The following is a 14871-nucleotide window of genomic DNA, read 5'->3' as shown; positions in this document are numbered from 1 at the left end:
CTATATGGAGGTGTTCTGTGTAAATAAAATAATAATACAGTATTGTACAGTACTCAGTGGGAAAGTAGAGGGTAAACATACTCAACTGTAACATTACTACAGTATATACTGTACTGTATTACAGTATTAATACAAAATGTCCTACAGTATAAAACTGTATACAGTACTTACTTGGCTGGGGAGGGGAGTCTGGGTCCTCCTCTTGCCCTGGGGAGGGCTGAGGCCCTTCGATGTCTTCAACTAAAATACACAAGGACAGAAACAATTATTGTGTAAGGAGAAGACTTTGGAGATGTTTTAAGAGAGAGAGAGAAACAGAGGGAGACAGGGAGAGAGAGAAAGAGAGAGAGAGGGGGGGAGAGGGCGAGAGAGAAAGACAGAGAGAGAGAGAAAGAGAGAGAGAGAAAGAGAGAGAGAGAAAGAGAGAGAGAGAGAGAGAAAAAGAAATAAAGGTTTACTGGATTCGCTGCTGTCCAGTTCCACAATCACTATATGGAGGTATTCTGCATAAAGAAAATAATAATACAGTATTGTACAGTACTCAGTGGGAAAGTAGAGGGTAAACATACTCAACTGTAACATTACTACAGTATATACTGTACTGTATTACAGTATTAATTCAAAATGTCCTACAGTATAAAACTGTATACAGTACTTACTTGGCTGGGGAGGGGAGTCTGGGTCCTCCTCTTGCCCTGGGGAGGGCTGAGGCCCTTCAATGTCTTCAACTAAAATACATAAACACAGAAACAATTATTGTGTAAGGAGAAGACGTTGGAGATGTTTTAAGAGAGATAGAGAGAAACAGAGGGAGACAGGGAGAGAGAGAAAGAGAAAGAGAGAAAAAGAAAGAGAGAAAAACAGGGAAAGAGAGCGAAAACGAGAGAGAGGAAAATTAAAGAGAGAGAAAGATAAAGAGAAAGAAAGAGGGAGAGAGAGAGAAAGAGAGAGAGAGTGAAAGAGAGAGAGAGAAAAACAGTGGAAGAGAGAAAGAGAGAGAGAGAGAGAGAGCTAAAGAGAGAAAAAGATAGAGAGAAAGAGAGAGAGAGAAAAACAGAGGGAGAGAAAAAGAGAGAGAGAGAGATAAAGAGTGAAAAAGAGGGAGAGAAAGAGAGAGAGAAAAACAGAGGGAGAGAGAGAGAGAGATACAGTACTGTAGAAAAAATGTAGTGTAGTGTACTTACGCGGCCAGATGAGGCCACTGGGCCCGAAGATGTACCCTTGACTTGGTGATACTGTTGAAAAAAAATAATGTTACTATTACAGTAGCACAGAAAAGAGAGACACTGAGAAAGAGAGAGAGGGATAAAGAGAGAGAGAGAAAGAGATACCGTAGGTAGAGAGAGACTGATATGGGAAGAAAAGAAGAGATATACGTTGCTGTAGAAAATAATGTGGTGTACTGTACTTATATGGCATGGGGCTTCCTGCAGCCTCCTCATCAATGACGAGTCTGTCTGTGTGTACAGTATAAGAAAAAAAAATTATACAAAAAATCAAAAAGGCAGTAGCATGACACTATTGTGTCCATACTGTAACTGTTGTAATCATTACCACTGTCATTTGAGGAGGCTGCAGAAGGTGGTGGTGCTGGTGGTCGTGGAGGTAGGACTGTGGAAAAAGAACACTGTACTGTCAATTTCCCTCAAAACCATTTTTAAACAAATAAACTGTACAAATCTTGACCAGTCTCCATAACACCAAAAACAAACACACAAATGAGAGAGAGAGAGAGAGAGAGAGAGAAAGAGAATAGTGTACAGTAGTGTGTACTGTACTTACTCCGAAAATTCAGCCCACTGGGCCCGGCTGCTGCCGGTGGTGGGGGTAGTGGCAGTGGTGGTGGCGGCGGTGGTGGCGCTGCCGGGGCAGGGGGTGCTGCTTGCCCTGTGGGGAAAAATACATGTCGTCATTAAGGAGCATTTGAAAACAAGAGTTCTGACCTCTATTCCAAATTGGAGAGAGATTACGGTACAGTACTGTAGATGGCCTTAGGGAATTAGCTATTGATTAAAATACAAACCAATACAGTATACTGTAGTACAAAAACTACTGTAGTCTGTGAAGCTGGCATTGGGCCCAAAATAAATAGTATGGTACTGTACTGTACTGTATATAAAAAAATATACGGTCCAGTAAAGTACTGTATGACCAAGTGGTGCAATGTCACACATAGGCTATGTGGATGGCACTGTCGCCACCCCACGAGCATGCGCATGACACTGGAGCCCGAACCCAGCGGAGGACCCCGCTGAGGGCTTTGCGAGACCTCGCCGGAGGGGTTAGTACAGTATTAATAAATACAGTACCAGTGGAATTTTCGTTTGTATCACAGTGATACCAAACGAAAATTCCCCCTGGTCTTTTCCTTCATTTGTAAATGGGGCACAGAGTGAGAAGTGATAAGATACCAGCCAATCAGCTCCCAAATTTCATTTTTCAAACACAGCCTGTGAGATGACAGTTGGGAGCTGATTGGAGACCCCTGAATCTGTCCATGACGTACAGTAATAATGTCAGACTTAAAGGGGGCAGGCCCAGCACAGAAAAATAGTGTGTACAGTACTGTAGGTTAACAGATTTGGTCGACAGACATTAGAATGGAGGATCAATCAACTTGCCTTTTGTTACTGTAGGTTTATTAATCAAACAAGCCATGTCGACCAATAGTGTGTAACCCTTTAGTCCATGTACAGTACTGTAGATTTAATCAGCCTGTCAATCAAATGTCTGCCAGTCATGTCAGTATGTGGTAACAACTGTCAGTCATTGTCAGATACTGTAGTATCCAACACCCTACAGTGCAGTGTACAGTAATGTAGAGTATGTCAGAGTCGTGCATTGCACTGTATTCGTTATTGTACAGTATACTGTAATTCATGTGATTATACAGCAATGCTGTACTTACTTCGAATTATTCACCTCCGAATTCACTCTAAACGAGGCCTGTCCCTCCTAAGCAGGTCACTCCACCTGCGCTGGAGTGAGCGTACTCTGCGCCGCACACCATATAGGCGATATATTTCCTGGCTAGCACTTCTGTAGGTGAGCTCTTTATCTTGGTTTATGGTGAACGCTTGGTCCCGCCACTTCACCAAGACAGAGCTCGCCGGACGAGTAGCGTCTTGCCCTCATAGCAGCCATTTTCACTAGCCAGTGATGCACATCATACATCGCACGATGCACGTTGCACGTCGACACTAATTCACTCGTTATGGCAGGCATCTGTGGTGCACTGTAATGTAGTCATAACCGTAGTGGCAAAGTAGTGTGGGCATCACGGGATTGAAAAGTTTCTAAAGTCATGAAATCACTATCACTACATTGTCACAAGTTTGTCGTGTAATGCTATACACAGCACCGTCAGCCCTGTCTCTCATTCTAGACAGTAGATTCACTAGCAGTTTCTGCAGTTAGGAAATCACTATTCTGTGGTGATAAATTCAATGGCACCGTCAGTTTTTAATGTACAGTACAGGCACATTCATAGCGGTACACTAGTTGTCCTAGCGGACGGCGGATGGTGTCCTTGGCAATAGTCACAATTCGTAGCATTTTTCAGGACACTAGGGCAGAGCTGACTGCTTACAGTAAATGGATTAACAAAGCATCCTTTATTATGGTAATGAGAGGCTCTTGCTTGCTTTGGGGGAAGGGACCTGATGCACACTGTGTATGACTCTCGGCCCACTGGGCATGTGCCAGAAATCCTATCGCAACCCTCCTACTGGGCATGCGCCCGCCAGAGATGGAAATTCAACAGCATACAGTACTGTACCGACTACAGTAATACAGCCAACTGCGCATGCTCAGTGATGGCATAGCGCTACATTGCGTATGGCTTGGCGCCACAGATCCCATTGTACCCCCCTCCATTTCTAATCCATCGCAGATGGCTGACAGCCACCATAGCACCAACCGTGTAATACAGAGAGCTCTCTCTCATACAGATCCCACTACTACCGTACTTAGTGTGCAAGGTTGGAGCAGCATCACCATTGTCATAAGATTGCGATGCAACGCTATTTTGCGCTTCAAACGCACAGTCAGCTTTGAACACAGAGCGCTCTCTTACAGTCAGAACCACTCTCAGACACAGTCCAAGGGATGTAGCCATAGTGCGTAAGGCTGAGACCACATCTATGTTGTCACATGTTTGCGTTTTGGGCGCACAGTTTGTGATACAGAGCCCTGTCTCTCATTCTAGACAGTAGATTCACTAGCAGTTTCTGCAGTTATGAAATCACTATTCTGTGGTGCTAAATTCAATGGCACCGTCAGTTTTTAATGTACAGTACAGGCACATTCATAGCGGCACACTAGTTGTCCTAGCAGATGGGGGATGGTGTCGTTGGCAATGGTCACAATTCGTAGCATTTTTCAGGACACTAGGGCAGAGCTGACTGCTTACAGTAAATGGATTAACAAAGCATCCTTTATTATGGTAATGAAAGGCTCTTGCTTGCTTTGGGGGAAGGGATTTGATGCGCACTGTGTATGACTCTCGGCCCACTGGGCATGCGGCAGAAATCCCATCGCAACCCTCCTACTGGGCATGCGCCCACCAGAGATGGAAATTCAACAGCATACAGTACTGTACCGACTGCAGTAATACAGCCAACTGCGCATGCTCAGTGATGGCATAGCGCTACATGGCGTATGGCTTGGCGCCACAGATCCCATTTTACCCCCCCTCCATTTCTAATCCATTGCAGATGACTGACAGCCACCATAGCGCCAACCGTGTAATACAGAGAGCTCTCTCTCATACAGATCCCACTACTACCGTACTTAGTGTGCAAGGTTGGAGCAGCATCACCATTGTCATAAGTTTGCAATGCAACGCTATTTTGTGCTTCAAACACACAGTCAGCTTTGAACACAGAGCGCTCTCTCACTGTCGGAAACCACTCTCTGACACAGTCCAAGGGACGTAGCCATAGTGCGTAAGGCTGAGACCGCATCTACGTTGTCGCATGTTTGCGTTTTGCATTTTGGGCACACAGTTTGTGATACAGAGCCCTGTCTCTCATTCTATACATTGAAATACAGAGCCCTCTCTTGGCACTACAGATCCCATTGTAAACCCTCCACTGGGCATGCGCATGAAATCCCATTGCAACCCCTCGAAGCAGACAGCCACCACAGCGCAGACATTGACGAAAGTTTTGCACTATTTAAACACACAATCAGTTTGTAATGTCTTACTTTTAAGCAGCCTTTTAAACAACAACACTACAGTATTACAGTACAGTACAACACTACTAAAGTAGTTTCACTATAGTGTCCAGAGCAGACAGTGACAATAAAAAAAATATACGGTACGGTATATTCTTTTCCAGGGATCGAACCCGGGACCATAATTCTACCAAAGTGATCACCTAACCACTAGCCCACACGACAGCTACAGTGAACCGCACAGAGCGGCCTCATCCTTGTGCACTCCTCCCGCTGCTGCTTTTAATAAATAAAAATTGTCATACTGTAATTCATCCCATCTCAGTGAAAGCTGTGCGTGCATCTCATTAATCTACAGTATCGGTTATACCATGACAACAACTCGGGCAACTTCTCTACTATTCAGTTACTGCACCGTACCGTATGTACAATACAGAATGTGCAGTGATTTGCATCCTGTTATAAGATCTTACTGTACGGTACAGTACTGTACTGTATGTACATTATGTGACATTAAAAATACAGTATGGGTTGTGCGTACATGCAAATGCTCTGAATGTGATATCCATCCAATTTACTGTAAGTTTAACAGTATGGCATTCAGTACAAGGCATTCAGTACAAATTACAACAGTGGAGCACTCGCCACCCAGCGGTTAAACACTGTATTACATGCAATTACAAAAGTGGAGCACTCGCCACCCAATGGTTAAGCACTGTATTACATGCCGTAGCATATCCTTCGTTGAAGAATACCACACCATGCCACAAGTCCATGGCATGACTCACGCCACACCATGAGCAACAAAATAGCTGGTCAGATCTGTACATATTATTCTTACATTTCTGCATAATGGAATTTATTTCTGTTAGGAAAGATTGAGATATAATGCCTAGATTGTAATTTGTATTACCTGGGTGGAATATGTTGTTCAGTGATGCCTAGTTTATTGTAGGATACTGCTTGGGTTTACACAAACCCAGTGCCATGCTGTAGCATGTCTCAATCAGACTTTCTTTAAGTTCAGAATCAGTATAGAGGCAGCCATGGATGAGGATGGCAGCCGTGTATTATAAGCACTAAGGACCTCATTCAGACTTGGTCACAAGCGCTGAGCGCTCGTAACCGGGTCGATGTTAAAGCCCTGCGCACGTGCGGCGGATGCACTGCGTATGCACAAGCCCTGGAGCGAGAGAGAAACTCTCTCGCTCCGGAGCTCACTACAAAAGGGCCGGCTGTCGATGTTGATTGACAGCTCAGCCGTTTTGTAGGCGGGGCAGGGCAATGGCTACACAAACTGAGGCATTCCTGATGGAATGCTTGCCGTTTTGTGGGCGGCCGCACTGACATCAGCAGTGATGTCAGTGGGGAGCTTCCTGCTCGATCAGAGCAGGAAGCTCCCTGGGGCTTGTGGTTGCCAAGACCCAACCTTAGGGTCTCGTCGCAAGCCCCAATGGTCGCGATGGTCTTGACCATTGCGACCATCACCCTGCTTCTTGCGACTGAATGAGGGCCTAAGTGTGTTATAACACGAAATGTAACTTGTGTAACAGTCAAAAAACAGTTGACCAAACATTGAACAACATCTAAGACAAGGTAATTACAATATCATTCCTTAACAGTAGTTTGTGTGTTGTACATTTTTGAAAGTTTTGAAAAAATGTATCAAAAACTTTTATTAATTATCTCACTCCATGGAATCATCTCTAAGACTGCTATATCCTTTACTCTCCCTGCAGCTCAACCTTCTGTACATAATGCTGCCTCATTACTTTTCTCTCCTCTTACAAACACACATGAGCTTTTAAATTATCTATACACATTGACAATAACATCCACAACCTCTCACCATAAAAATCATTCAGACAAATCCCACAAATATATTTATATCTCTCTCATGTTGTTTCTATTAGCTGGTGACATATCTCCAAATCCAGGTTTGACCCACATGCCACACCCACAACGAACTATAAATCCAGCTAACCTCATAAACATTGCGTGCCTCCCTTCACCCTCCAAGTCACTAAAATGTGCCTTATGGAATGCACGCTCTGTCTGCAACAAACTAACATCTATCCATGACCTCTTTATTTCAACTAACCTCAACCTTCTGGCAATAACAGAAACATGGCTCACACAATCAGACACTGTCTCCCCTGCTGCACTTTTACATGGTAACCTACACTTCTCACACACCTCCAGGCCTGGTAATTGTAAAGGAGGTGGGGTAGAAATATTACTCTCCCAATCTTTCACATTCACAGTTCTCCCACAGATACCTTCACTTACATTTACACCATTTGAAGTACAGTCTGTCAGGAATTCACCCCTTTCTCTCTGCGAGTTGCTGCTATCTCTCACCTGCCTGGGCCACCTCAACAATTTCTGGAACATTTTTCAGCCTGGCTCCCTCACTTCCTATCCTCAGACATCCCCACTATCATTATGGGTGATTTCAATATCCCCATTGACAGTCCACAATCTCCTCATGCCTCCAAACTATTCTCTCTAACCTCCTCTCTTGGCCACTCCCAATGGACTGACTCCTCTACTCATAAGGAAGGCCACTGCCTTGATCTTGTATTTACCAGACTATGCTCAGTTTCTGATTTCACTAATGCTCCTTTCCCTCTCTCATATCACAACCTTATCACCTGCACACTCTCCTCCATTACATCAACCTCAATGTCAGTGAAATCAACCAAACTTTCTAAAACCCGCAGAAATATTATTGCTATTAACTTTCAACAACTATCTACCTCTATCCAACAACAACTCTCACCAATTTCTACATTCTCTTCTCCTGAGAATGCTGCATCACACCTAAACCAGATTCTAGTAAAATCCCTTGATGAAGTAGCTCCAGCTACCCATCACACTCCACATAGACTTAGACATCAACTGTGGCATTCTAACTTAACAAGGCATCTACAAAAACTCGAAATAGAACATCAGTGGAGAAAGTCTCGTACTCCATGTGACTTCCTCACATATAAGACTATCTACAACTTTTATCGTACTGCTCTAGACACTGCCAAACAAACATATTTCCAATCTCTTATCTCTGGTCAAGCCTCTAACCCCAAGCAAATTTTTAATACATTTAAACTGCTTCTTACCCCTCCCTAACCCAAGCCACTTGCTACTATCTGTGCGCATGATCTTGCTTCCTATTTTAAGGATAAGATTGATAATATCCGAAATGAAATGGTATGTTCTTCCACAGCTAGTGACCTGCTCAATTTCCTACCTAAACCCTCTGACACATTCTCTTCATATGACCTCACAAACGAAGATGAAGCATCTACACTCTTCTCATCCTCCTACTCTATTACCTCTCCTCTAGATCCTATACCCTCACAAATCAGCAAAGCTCTGTCTCCTGTGCTCATCCCAACCCTAACTAAAATCTGTAATCTCTCTCTCTACTGGCATCTTTCCATCACTGTTCAAGCATGCAGTGATTACTCCCATTCTGAAAAAACTAAATTCTGACCCTAACACTTTCTCAAATGACCATCCTATCTCCCAGCTCCCATGCCCCTCCAAGCTACTGGAGAGACTTGTCAAAACTCGCCTCACACACTTTCTTAAAACCCACAACTTATTGAACCCATGTCAGTTTGGCTTTTGTTCCCAGCACTCCACAGAGATCGCACTGACTAAAGTAATAAATGATCTGGTCACTGCCAAGGCTAAAGGCCATTAATCACTTCTAATTCTTCTAGATCTCTCTGCTGCTTTTGACACTGTTGACCACTCTCTTCTTGTACAAACATTACAATCCCTAGGTCTTAAGGACACAGCTCTTTCTTGGTTCTCTTCCTACCTATCTGATCGCCCTTTTTCTGTTCGTTTTTCGGATTCTGCCTTCTCTTTGCTACCTTTATCAGTTGGAGTACCGCAAGGCTCTGTCTTAGGTCCTTTGCTATTCTCAATCTATACCACCTCTCTTGGCAAACTAATCCGCTCTTTTGGAATTCAGTACCATCTGTATGCAGATGATACTCAAATCTACCTATCATCTCCGGATTTATCACCATCTGTATTGGTCCGTGTCACTGAATGTATTTCTGCCATTTCCTCTTGGATGTCATCTTGCCACCTGAAAATTAACATTTCTAAAACAGAATTAATTAAATTTCCACCTGCCAATAACAGTTATCAACCTGATTTCTTTATCACTGTTGATAACTCAACAGTCCACTGCGCCTCACAAGCTCGCTACCTTGGTGTCATCCTTGACTCTGAACTGTCCTTTGTTGCCCACATTCAATCTGTCTCAAAATCATGTTACATACATCTAAAACACATATCCAAAATTCAACCATATCTCACACAAGACACTGCAAAAACTCTAATCCATGCACTCATTATTTCCCGCATTGACTATTGCAATAGTCTCCTTACTGGTCTTCCCAAAAACAGGCTATCGCAATTACAATCCATTATGAATGCAGCTGCTAGGCTTATCTTCCTTGCCAAACATCCCTTGTCTGCTGCCCCACTCTGTCAGTCCCTCCATTGGTTGCCGGTTTTCATATTCAATACAAAATACTGTTACTTACACATAAGGCCATTAACCAAAATACACCAAGATACATCTCTTCACTCATCTCAAAATATCTCCCAACCCAAACTCTCCGCTCAGCACGAAATCTGCGTCTCTCATCCCCATGCATTACTTGCTCCCATTTACAGGTACTTTCTTCGGGCTGCACCCACTCTATGCAATGCCTTACCACGCACAATGAGACTTACCTCTAGTCTTCAATCCTTCAAGCGTTCCCTGAAAACTCATCTCTTTAGGCAAGCTTATCAGATTCCAGAACTGACCACATAACCTTCATAGCTTCCATGTCTAATTACATCCCATCTCACAGTCCACAGATAACCTCACACATTGTCTTTCTTTCACATACTCCTGACATTTGGCCGACATTCCTGTGTGACTGGATCATGCAGCCCACCAAAAAACTCTGCATTCTGGCCGGACCAAATTGCAATGTATAGCACCTATCCTTGTGTATCAATGCCTATTTCCCTATAGATTGTAAGCTTGCAAGCAGGGCCCTCTTACCTCTATGTCTGTCTGTTATTACCCTGTTTTGTTCTATAAATGTTTCCAATTGTAAAGCGCAACAGAATATGCTGCGCTATATAAGAAACTGTTAATAAATAAATAAAATATTTACACTGTCGATACTTTGGTTATATTCCCACAAAGGAATATATTGGCAATAATGTTTACATTTTATTTGTCCTTTTGATACATATTTTATATGTGTCTTTTAACTTTTAAACATGAGGCAATAAATGTTTTATATATGTTTTGATATAAAGCAGATATTAGTATTTTATTGTAATGTCCAATCCAGGGCACCAGCACACAATGACTTTGCTTTAATCAATATCTGAATAAAACACGCCACTTGGCAACATTTAAGAATAACTTGTCTAACTTGTAGAACAATTAACATAAATATGCACTGCATAAAATAACATGCACAAATAGAAAGAATAAATAACTATAAACTGAAAGGCATCAAAACAATGATAGCTCAGGGTACCACAAGTGCCTTCATGCTGCAATCACACAATGTAGTTTCACAGTTGGGTACCCTTGCCTGGTGACCAAATGCATTCACCAGAAAATAACTACTAAGTGGGCATATCACTTGAAAGTGGAGACTCCTTTCTTTCAAACATTGGTACCCTCACATGTGTTTTATACAGTATGGGGGAGATAGGGTACATGATGTGGCCTTCCCCATCTATGGGAAACATATGTTTCTGGTAGTGCAAGGTGATAATTTCAGGGGTTAACAGGTGATCTCTAGACAACAACAACCAGGGGGCTGCATAATTTGGAAGAGGAGACTCTGATCTTTCAAATGAGAGTGTCCCTGAATTATGGAAAACCAGCATAGGGAAGATCTTCCACCATCCCTGGAATACCTTTTTTTGCAGTGTAGGGGTTATTGTCTCCCCTCTTTCAAATTCATAGTCCCAGTCTGGATTAATGTTGTAGACAGGGGTGCCGAGGGGAAGGGGGGATGGTATTAATCACCCGGGATTGTTGAAGAGGCCCATGTCCGTTCCCACATGCCCCCTTTTACCTGTCAGCCTGGGCTGCAATGGGTCCAGGGAGGCTGCTACCTCCAAGCTCAGCTGCAGTCTCCTTTGCCTGTACAAATGTGCACATAGCACATTTGTTATCATAATTTCCTAATGTACAAAAAGCAAACTCATTTGGTAATAACTAAAGACATTTTATGACGAACTTAATTGCTACTCAGTTCATTCATTTAATTTTCTACTTTACAGAACCCGAAATGGGGAATAAATGTATTTTGTACAGTAATTTCATTTTAAATTACTATTAAGCAATCTTGGATGAAACTTCTGGATTCTGAATGAAAATGCAAAATTAAATGCTGATTAAAGCTTTATTGTAACATATTGTTAAAGGATATGTACCCCAGCAGCCATATCAGCAGCTGCAGGGTGTCTCAGGCTGAAAAATTGGATTGAGATTGGCTACCAGTGTCAGGTGATTGGCTCATATCCTGCTATAGGAAATCTGATACATACACATCAAACCGGTTATGGCGTTTGTCTGAAAAGGTCAACCTGGGTTCACAGTCCCGGGTCCTGCACCACTGCAATCGACCTGGGTTTTTCCTGGGACTTGCAACCCAGGGAGAAGACCTGGCTTATTTCTGAATGGTGCGAATTTACTCCCGGGTCGCGCCTAGAAGCATCTGATTGGCCATTCAGGCTGCTTGAGGCGGCTTCTGATGAGGTCATCAGCAGGAGATGACAGTGAGAGAAGTCACAGACACAAACCCAGCTTATGTATGAAAGGGTTCAATCTGGGAATTTCTGGGGTCTGAGGTGTAGTGTGAAAGGGGATTTGTGAGAAAAATCCCGGGTTGGTCCTGGTTTGAAAATCCTGAGTCTGCACAGCCACATAACCGGCTGTACTTCTGAAAGGGGTATTACTTAGCAGGTATTCCCCAAAGCTGCCAAGTCCGATGGCTAAGGGAGATACATACAGTAATGTATTTAGGGGTTTCAATAGAAACATCTATTGCAAAAGATTTAAAAAGTACAAATATATTATAACAGCCAAAGATGCAGCAGAAAAACTTGGTGCACATTTTATATGCATACCCCTTTCAGACACACTGAGATTTCTGGGATTTTGGCCTGCCTCGGCCAAAATTCCCTGGTCTCATGTCTGTGTGAAAGGTACCTACCCGGGAACACATTCCCGGGTAGCCACCCCTGCAATCGACCAGGGTTTTTCCCGGGACTTAAGTCCCAGGAAATTACCCTGCTTCTGTCTGAATGGTGCTACCCGGGAATTTACTACTCCCAGGCAGCACCAAGCAGCTTTTGCATGTAGCTGACAGCGCAGAGCATCCTATAGGATGCTCAGCGCTGCTGCTTTGAGATGACAGCGCAGAGCGTCCTATAGGACACTCAGCGCTGCTGCTCACCACCCCCAGCACTGGCCGGCTGTGCCACAGCGGGCCGCCTGCACCCGCTGGACCACCAGGGAATTAAAATAAATGTTAAAAAAATTATAGTAACAAAGAAAAAACTGCATTACGATTGGCCGGCTTTTGGCTGCTGAATGATGACTGATCATCATCAGCCAGAGAGGGGATAGGCTAGGAGTAGCAGATGGCAGAGAAGAGGCAGGTGAGCAGAAAAACCCTGCTCTTGTCTAAAAGGGGACTACCTGGGAATTTCCTGGGTAGACACTGTAGTGTGAAAGGGGGGTCTCGACCAATTACCCGGGAATTTGCACAGGAGAAATTCCCGGGTCTGAGCAGGAAATTTCCCGGGTTGTATATCTGAAAGGGGTATCAGACATACGACCAATGAATTTCCCTGCTCAGACCCAGGTTTTTCACCTCAGAAAAAACCTGGGTTTTTGCTCGAGAACCTCTTTCACACTACACTTGAAACCCAAGAAATTCCCTGGTCAACCCCATTCAGACATGCAGCCTGTCTGCATTCTAATACCCAGGGCATGACAGGCTGTTCTAATGTCATGCTCATACACACATACATGTCATACACACACAAACACACTCGTCACACTCATACACACTTGCACAATCACAGACCCCTTCTCCAGCCACCAGCCATTACAACAGGCAGTGTCTCTGTAGATTGTGTGCACCAGTTGCTTCTCCACACTGCAGCATGGACCAGACACCTTTTCAATTCATCAGGGACTTGGTCTACACCTGTTATAAGGGCTCCCCAGACCCAGCACTGATAGTGTTTTTTCTTTTTTTTCCACACCCTCCATGCAGCCCTGTCCCTCCAGACAGCCCCAAGTGGCCAATCAGAGGCCTCCAGGTACAGCCTGGGAGTAACATCCCAGTTTGCACCATTCAGACTTGAGCAGGATTGTCTACGAGATATACCCTGGTCAATTGCAGGGACGGAAACCCAGGAATGTGTTCCCGGGTTGGTGCCTTTCAGACATGCGAGACCCGGGTATTTTGGCCAAGCCAGGCCAAAAACCAGGGACTCTTGGTATGTCTGAAAGGGGTATTAAAGGTTCATAAACAAATAATTCAACCAGGTGATATGCTTCTTGTCCGACAATTAGGAACCTCCCATTAATATAAATTAGCCAATAGGTGAAGATCTGATCCTTATGTTGTGGAGAGCAATAGCCTGAGATCCTTTTTATTAAATAAAGCCAGAGGGTCATCTGCACCCATCCATTCATAGAAGATTAGATTGAAGAAGAACTTGGGAAAGGGATGAGTGAAGAGTCCTCACCAAAAACAGAGGCTGGATTGTGGAATAATGACTGATGACCCACCTCTAAAATAGAGTTGGAGCCTGATGCAGCATAGCAGTCCAAGAGTAGAAAGAGCTGAATAGTAGCTGACTGTGATGAGAAGGTCTATAACACTTCCAGTGCAGCACTACTTCATTAGTCCCTGAGCATAAGGAAAGAACAGTATAGACAGGGTTTAATCAGTAACTAAGGAGTTTCCATTTAGGGCTGACTACCTGTGAACACTGATGAAATTAAAGGATCTGGGACTGTAGTTTGCTCTCACTATCTACAGTTAATCCATCAATCCAAACAGCCTCTCCTTAGTGGCAGTTATCCTAAAAGCCCCATGTTTTTATAGACGGATCTGCCGCAGACAGGAGTTACCTCTAGTAATAATACCATACCATTTCAAGAACAAGTACCTTTCATTAAGCGCTATAAAGGAAGTTATGAAGCTGGAAATGACCAGGTACCTTTTATATTCCTATACAGAGTAATGTCAAATGTTCGATAGGAAGACACTGGATAATAATATGCTAATGATACCCTCATGAGTAGTTCTGCAGATCAATTGTTAGTATCCCAAGAAGCAACTTGGAATATCTGATAGATCCATAGATTGTTACTTGCTAAGAATCTACCACACTGGATTTATATGATAAAAAGGACCTGCACTGGAAGAATAATATAGTCTACTGTAAGATACTCACTTAAACCCAGGTTTCTTCTCATCATTTATAGTATGTGCACCAACCTTATATCCTGGCCAAAGGTTTAATATAGTTATTCTGTACATACACTGGTGTATTGATTTTATGTGTCATGCTGTTGTGAGTGAGAGTGCCTTATTAGGGAAAGAGGGGATTACTTAACAAATA

The sequence above is a fragment of the Taudactylus pleione genome, unplaced genomic scaffold (assembly GCF_031769625.1).
Source record: "Taudactylus pleione unplaced genomic scaffold, aTauple2 ptg000054l, whole genome shotgun sequence".
Lineage (NCBI taxonomy): Eukaryota > Metazoa > Chordata > Amphibia > Anura > Myobatrachidae > Taudactylus > Taudactylus pleione.
This window is presented reverse-complemented; position numbering follows the sequence as displayed.